The sequence below is a fragment of the Lepisma saccharinum genome, unplaced genomic scaffold (genome assembly GCF_977018435.1).
Source record: "Lepisma saccharinum unplaced genomic scaffold, izLepSacc3.1 HAP1_SCAFFOLD_162, whole genome shotgun sequence".
Lineage (NCBI taxonomy): Eukaryota > Metazoa > Arthropoda > Insecta > Zygentoma > Lepismatidae > Lepisma > Lepisma saccharinum.
The window spans coordinates 385,297-392,931 of record NW_028142969.1 but is presented as its reverse complement, the minus strand read 5'-3'; the positions used below and the strand labels follow the sequence as shown (position 1 = coordinate 392,931).

The 7,635-nt window shown below is 29.9% G+C and overlaps 1 pseudogene; it reads left to right on the top strand.

Annotated features, from left to right (window-relative positions):
- The first annotated feature begins 2,600 nt into the window (after positions 1–2,600).
- Positions 2,601–3,377, top strand: LOC145982370 (cytochrome c oxidase subunit 3 pseudogene; annotated as a pseudogene).
- The last annotated feature ends 4,258 nt before the right edge of the window (positions 3,378–7,635 follow it).

The following is a 7,635-nucleotide window of genomic DNA, read 5'->3' as shown; positions in this document are numbered from 1 at the left end:
GGAGACCCAATCTTATATCAACACCTATTCTGATTCTTTGGACACCCAGAAGTATATATTCTAATTCTACCGGGATTTGGAATAATTTCACATATTGTAACTCAAGAAAGAGGTAAAAAAGAAACATTTGGAGTTCTTGGAATAATTTATGCAATAATAGCAATTGGGTTCCTAGGATTTATTGTATGAGCACATCATATATTTACTGTAGGAATAGATGTTGATACTCGAGCATATTTTACTGCAGCTACAATAATTATCGCTGTACCAACAGGAATTAAGGTATTTAGATGAATTGCAACACTACATGGAACACAAATTAATTACTCTCCATCAATATTATGAGCATTAGGATTTATTTTCTTATTTACAATAGGGGGATTAACAGGAGTAGTATTAGCAAATTCATCACTAGACATTGTGCTGCATGACACATACTATGTTGTAGCACATTTTCATTATGTATTATCTATAGGAGCAGTATTTGCTATTATAGCAGGACTAGTACATTGATTTCCATTATTTACAGGAGTAATAATAAATCCAGATTGATTAAAAATTCAATTTATCTCAATATTTATTGGAGTTAACTTAACATTCTTCCCACAACATTTTCTAGGATTAAGAGGAATACCGCGACGATATTCGGATTATCCAGATGCATATACAATATGAAATGTTGTTTCAAGATTAGGATCAATCTTATCATTTACAGCAGTAATTATTATAATATTTATTACCTGAGAAGGTATGACAAGTGCCCGACCAACATTATTTAATCTACAACAAGCATCATCAATTGAATGGTATCAAATGTCACCTCCCTCTGAACATACATATTCAGAACTCCCAATACTACTTACTAACAACTAATTTTTAAGGTGGCAGAGAAGTGCATTGAATTTAAGCTTCAAATATAAGGAATATCCCTTACTTAAAAGTGGCAACCTGAAATCAAGTAGGATTACAAGATAGATCCTCCCCATTAATAGAACAAATAATATTTTTCCATGACCACACAATATTAATTTTAATTATAATTACAGTATTAGTAGGATACTTAATAGCATCATTATTTAATAACAAATTAACAAACCGAATACTTTTAGAAGGACAAACATTAGAAACAATATGAACAATTATACCAGCAATTACCCTAGTTTTTATTGCCCTACCCTCTCTACGTTTATTATACTTATTAAATGAAATTAATCAACCTTCATTGACCCTTAAAACTATTGGACATCAATGATATTGAAGTTATGAATACTCCGATTTTATAAGGGCAGAATTTGACTCATATATATCCCCAACAAATGAAATATCTATAGACTCATTTCGATTATTAGATGTAGATAATCGAACAGTATTACCAATTAACATAGATATCCGAGTACTAACTACATCTGCAGATGTATTACACTCATGAGCCATACCATCCATAGGGATTAAAATAGATGCCACCCCAGGACGACTTAACCAGGCAGGACTAAATATTAGTCGAATTGGCTTATTTTTCGGACAATGTTCAGAAATTTGTGGTTCTAATCATAGATTCATACCAATTATTGTTGAAACTACAACTCACAAATCTTTTATTAATTGACTAATAAAAATTATACAAGAATCATTAGACGACTGAAAAGTAAGTAATGGTCTCTTAAACCACAAAATAATAATATAACAACTACTTCTAATGAAAAGAGTTAGTTAATCTATAACATAGGAATGTCAAACCTAAATTATCTTTATAGATACTTTTTTATTCCACAAATATACCCATTAAATTGAATTATTCTATTTATAATATTTATATCAATTTATTTTCTATTTATAATCATCAATTATTATAATTATAATAAATTATTAAATAGTAACAACTTTAAAATAGAAAATAAACCAAAAATTAAATACTGAAAATGATAACAAGATTATTTTCATCATTCGATCCAACATCATCAATTATAAATATATCACTAAATTGAATAAGAACATTCCTGGGATTATTAATAATCCCAGCCCCATTTTGATTAATACAATCACGAACCTCTATATTATATAACATAATAATAATAAAGTTACATGAAGAATTTAAAACATTTTTAGGGATAATTAGTCACCAGGGAAGAACCCTAATATTTATTAGTATATTTTCAATAATCTTATTTAATAATTCAATAGGATTACTACCCTATGTATTTACTAGATCAAGTCACTTAGTATTTACCCTAACCCTGGCCCTACCAATATGATTATCATTTATATTATTTGGGTGAATCAATAATACAAAACATATATTAGCACACCTAGTACCGGAAGGTGTGCCAGCACTATTAATACCAATTATAGTAGGTATTGAAATAATTAGAAATCTAATTCGTCCAATAACTCTATCAGTGCGACTAGCAGCAAACATAATAGTTGGACATTTAATAATATCAATAATTGGAAATACAGGAACAATATTAGAAATTATTGGACTTTCAATATTAATTTTAGCACAAATTATATTAATTATTATAGAAACAGCCGTAGCATTTATCCAATCTTATGTATTTGCCTTATTAATTGCTATTTATTCTAGAGAATCAAAATAAACAATGTCAGCAAACCAAAACCACCCATATCACCTAGTAGATCAAAGCCCATGACCAGCAACAGGAGCTATTAGAGCAATAATATTAACAACAGGGATAATTAGATGATTTCACCAACAAAATATAATTCTATTATCAATAGGAATAACAACTATACTTCTTACAATAATTCAATGATGACGAGATATTTCACGAGAGGGAACATATCAAGGATTACATACAAATCAAGTTATAATAGGACTACGATGGGGCATAATTCTATTTATTATCTCAGACGTATTATTTTTTGTATCCTTCTTTTGAGCATTTTTCCATAGAAGATTATCCCCAACAATTGAACTGGGGATATTATGACCACCAAGGGGAATTACTCCATTTAACCCAATACAAGTACCTTTATTAAATACAGCAATTTTACTAGCCTCAGGAGTAACAGTAACATGAGCCCATCATGGGTTATTAGAAAAAAAACACTCACATACAACGCAAGCCCTTATATTAACACTAATATTAGGAATATATTTTACTATTCTTCAGGCATATGAATATTATGAATCCCCCTTTACTATCGCTGATGCAGTATATGGATCCACATTCTTTATAGCAACAGGATTTCATGGGTTACATGTTATTATTGGATAAACATTCCTAGGGGTATGTTTAGCTCGACACATCTTATGCCATTTTTCACCAACACATCACTTCGGATTTGAAGCAGCAGCCTGATATTGACATTTCGTAGATGTAGTATGATTATTCCTTTATATTTCAATTTACTGATGAGGTAGATAATTTACTTAGTATATTTAAAGTACGCTTAACTTCCAATTAAAAAGATTATAATAAAATAAAGTAAATAATTAATATAATCATAAGTACCTCATTATTAATTATAATAATTACCTCAATTGTAATAATATTATCCACATTACTATCAAAAAAAATAATTACAGACCGAGAAAAAAGATCACCGTTTGAGTGTGGATTTGACCCAAAATCCTCAGCACGAATTCCATTCTCTATAAAATTCTTTCTAATTGCAGTAATTTTTCTAATTTTTGATGTAGAAATTGTATTACTATTACCAATAACAGTTATTATTACTAATTCAAAACTAATATATTGAATATGTGTTAGACTTCTATTCCTATTAATCTTGCTTTTAGGTTTATATCATGAATGAACCCAAGGATCACTAGAATGAGCATGCTAGAGTAATAGTTAATAATAATATTTGAGTTGCATTCAAAAGGTATTGAATAGTTCAATTTACTTTATTGAGCAAGAAGCAAAAGCAATCAGCTTCGACCTGAATAAATTGGTATATATTACCCTTGCTTATTTGACTGAAGCCAAAGGAAGGCGGCATATTAATGTTAATAATAAAATTAGGATTATATCCTCAGTTAAGGGGTATATTATTAAGTGGGGGCTGCTAACTTCCATCTTTAGTGGTGAAACTCCATTAATACTCTCACACTATTTCTTTAGTATAAAATTACATTATCTTTTCATGATAAAGCTGAACTTTAAATAAGTTCAAGAAATGCCTATAGAATTATTTTATCCTTCCTAATAACTTCAATATTATGCTTTATTATAAGCTATATAAACACATATAAATTATTAATAAAATTACTATTAAAAATGAAAATATAAAATAAATATTAAAATAATTAGAATGTATTAATTGGATATTTAAAGAACCACTCCTTATATATTTATAGACTCCCTGTCCCCCCATAAGTTCACTTCATCCATAATCAACAGCCTTAATATATAGACCTCCAGTAATAAATGAACTACCAATTAATCCACCAGAGGATAAATAAGGTAAAAATCATATCCCCCCTAATAAATAATATATTATTTTATTATTAAAAAATGGATAAATTTCGAACAAGAAAGATGTAATATTATACCCAATTCACCCTCCCAATAAAATACATATAATTGCCCCTATTTTCAAACTAAGTGGGATAATAATAACAAAAACAGAAGGAAATATTAATCATATTAACCCAGAACCACCTACAATAGATAAGAATAATAGGCCTAACATACCTTTAAATATGCCTCATCCCCCATCATCTGAAAAGAATTGAAATGATATACCTCTATAAGATTTACCAACTAAATAATAATTTAATCGAAAACTATAGGCTATAGTTATACCCGTAGAAACTCATAATAAAACAAATATTACTAAATTAAAAGAAGATATACTTAATATTTCCAAAATTAAATCCTTAGAATAAAACCCAGCCAAAAACGGTATTCCACATAAGGCAAGACTAGAAATTATTATACAAGAAATAGTTATTGGTATTTTATTAATTAGACCCCCCATACAAAATTAGCACCAACCCCAGCTATAAATATAGTTAACCCTGACAGTAATAAGAGTATCCTACCAAAAACAGTATATATATCAGTATATCTCCAAAACGAATTAATAAATAAACTCCAGCAGTAACCAAAGTAGAAGAATGAACTAATGCAGAAACTGGGGTGGGTGCAGCCATAGCTGCCGGCAATCATGCAGAAAATGGAATTTGTGCACTCTTTGTTATCCCAGCAATAATAATAAATCTAGTAATTAATATTTTATGAAAGTCAGAAACTAATCATAATTAATAGATATAATTTCAGCTACCATAATTTAATATTCAAGCAATAGATAATAAAATAAATACATCACCAATTCGGTTAGACAAAGCAGTTAATATTCCAGCAGAATAGGAACGAGCATCCTGATAATAAATTACTAGGCAGTAAGAAACTAGCCCTAGACCATCCCATCCTAAAATAATTCGTACAAAAATAAAAAACGGACTTAATAGAAAGTAATCAAATAAATGATTTTATTTAAAGATTACCTAGATACAAACCTCACACACTCGATATTGGTCCATAGTTTCTTATGAATTCTATGTCTCAGCCAAGAAGTAATAATTTAAAAAAATTTCCAGAGTTTTCCCTGATGTACAAAAATAAAGTACGGGTTTAATAGAAAGTAATCATATAGAAGATTTTATTTAAAGACTAACTGGATACAAACCCCACACTCAACAATATTTTGTCCATAGTTTCTTCTGAACCTCGTGTCTCAGCGAAGATATAAGAATTAAGAAATATTTTCCGTGTTTTGTTGACGGTACAAAAAAACGGGCTTCATAGAAAGTAATTGTGTAGAAGATTTTATTTAAGTATTACTTAGATACAAACTCCACACATTCGATAATATCCGGTAAATAATTTCTTGTGAACTGCGTATCTTAACGAGGAAGTAAAAGTTAAAAAAACATATTTACCGCATTTTCCGCCACCTTACAAAGATTGAAAAAAGGCTTAATATAAAGTAATCATATAGGATACTTTATTTATAGATTACTTATATACGAACCTCGGATACTCGATAAGATTTCGTCCATAGTTTCTTGTGAACTTTGTGTCTCAGCAAAGATGTGATAATTAAGACATATTTCAGGGGTTTTCCGTGATGATACAAAAATAAAAATCGTGCTTAATAGAAGGTAATCACATAGAAGATTATATTTAAAGATTACTTAGATACAAATCTCACACACTCGATAATATTTGGTGCATAGTTTCTTGTGAATTTCGTGTATCAACGCGGACGTAAGAATTATAAAATATTTCCCTAGTTTTCCCTGATTTACCAAAATAAAATACAGGCTTAAAAGAAGGTAATCATAGAGAAGATTTTATTCAAAGATTAACTGGATACAAACCCTACACACTAGATAAAATTTGGTTCATAGTTTCTTGTGAAATTCGTGTTTCAGCGAGGAAGAAAGAACAAAAATATATTTCCCGGGTATTCCTTGATGGTACAAAAATTAAAAATGTTCTGAATTGAGACTAACCATATAGGAGATATTATATAATAATTCCTCGATACAAATCTCACACATTCGATAATGTGTTTCTTATGAATTCTATATCTCAGCCAAGAAGTTAGAATTTAAAAACAATTCCCGAGTTTTCCCTGATGTACAAAAATAAAGTACGGGTTTAATAGAAAGTAATCATATAGAAGATTTTGTTTTTCAATTCATTCCAGGTTAATTCCTTTAACCCCACAGATAATGTTAACATTATTAGCCCAAGTTGTCTTAACGTAGATAAAGCAATAATTTTCCTTTACGATAGTACTCCAGATACTAATACAATTCTGAATAACATCAAGTAAAAGGGCAGGTAGAAAAGGTGGAAGGAGGGGCCAAAAGATCGTGGAATGTCTGCGTCCGAGGTTTATCTTGTAAAAATAGTCTCAGCTCTATAGTTTGGAAGGATAAACGGACCGACAGATGTGGTTTATTTTTATTAATTAATTTTTACATCAAAGGGTGTACAGAAGTGATTGTTATTAGGAAGTAGGAAAAGCATTGTAGGAAACATGGCAGTACAAATTGATAAGGAGTTGTTGGGAAAGTTATTAAGGAGTCCAAGATATAAGCAAGACTAAGAGAAGGAGATAATTAGGGACAAATAATCTTGCATTATCCCACTCCGAACTGCTGAGAGCTAAAGAGGAGGAGAAAATACAGGAAATATGGAAAGAAGTAATTTGGTGATTTTCGTGTTTACATGGAACCATGACAAGATTTTACCACATGATTATTTGCACGTTGATTTGATCTGAGACACGAAATTTATAAGAAAAGGGCCTGTAACTAGGTAATCTATAAATAAAATCTTCTATATGATTACTTTTTATTAAGCCCGTTTTTTGTACCGTCACGGAAAACCCGGAAATATATTTAAACCTTTACTTCTTGGCCGAGGCTCGAAGTTCAAAAGAAATTTTGGATGAAATCCTATCGACTGCGTGAGGTTTGTATCTAAGCAAACATTAAATAAAATCTCCTACATGATTATTTTCTCTTAAGCTTATTTTCGAATTTGGACCATCACGGAAAACCCGTGAAATATGTCTTAAATATCACTTCTTCGCTGAGACACAAAGTTCACAAGAAACTATGGACGAAATCTTATCGAGTATCCGAGGTTC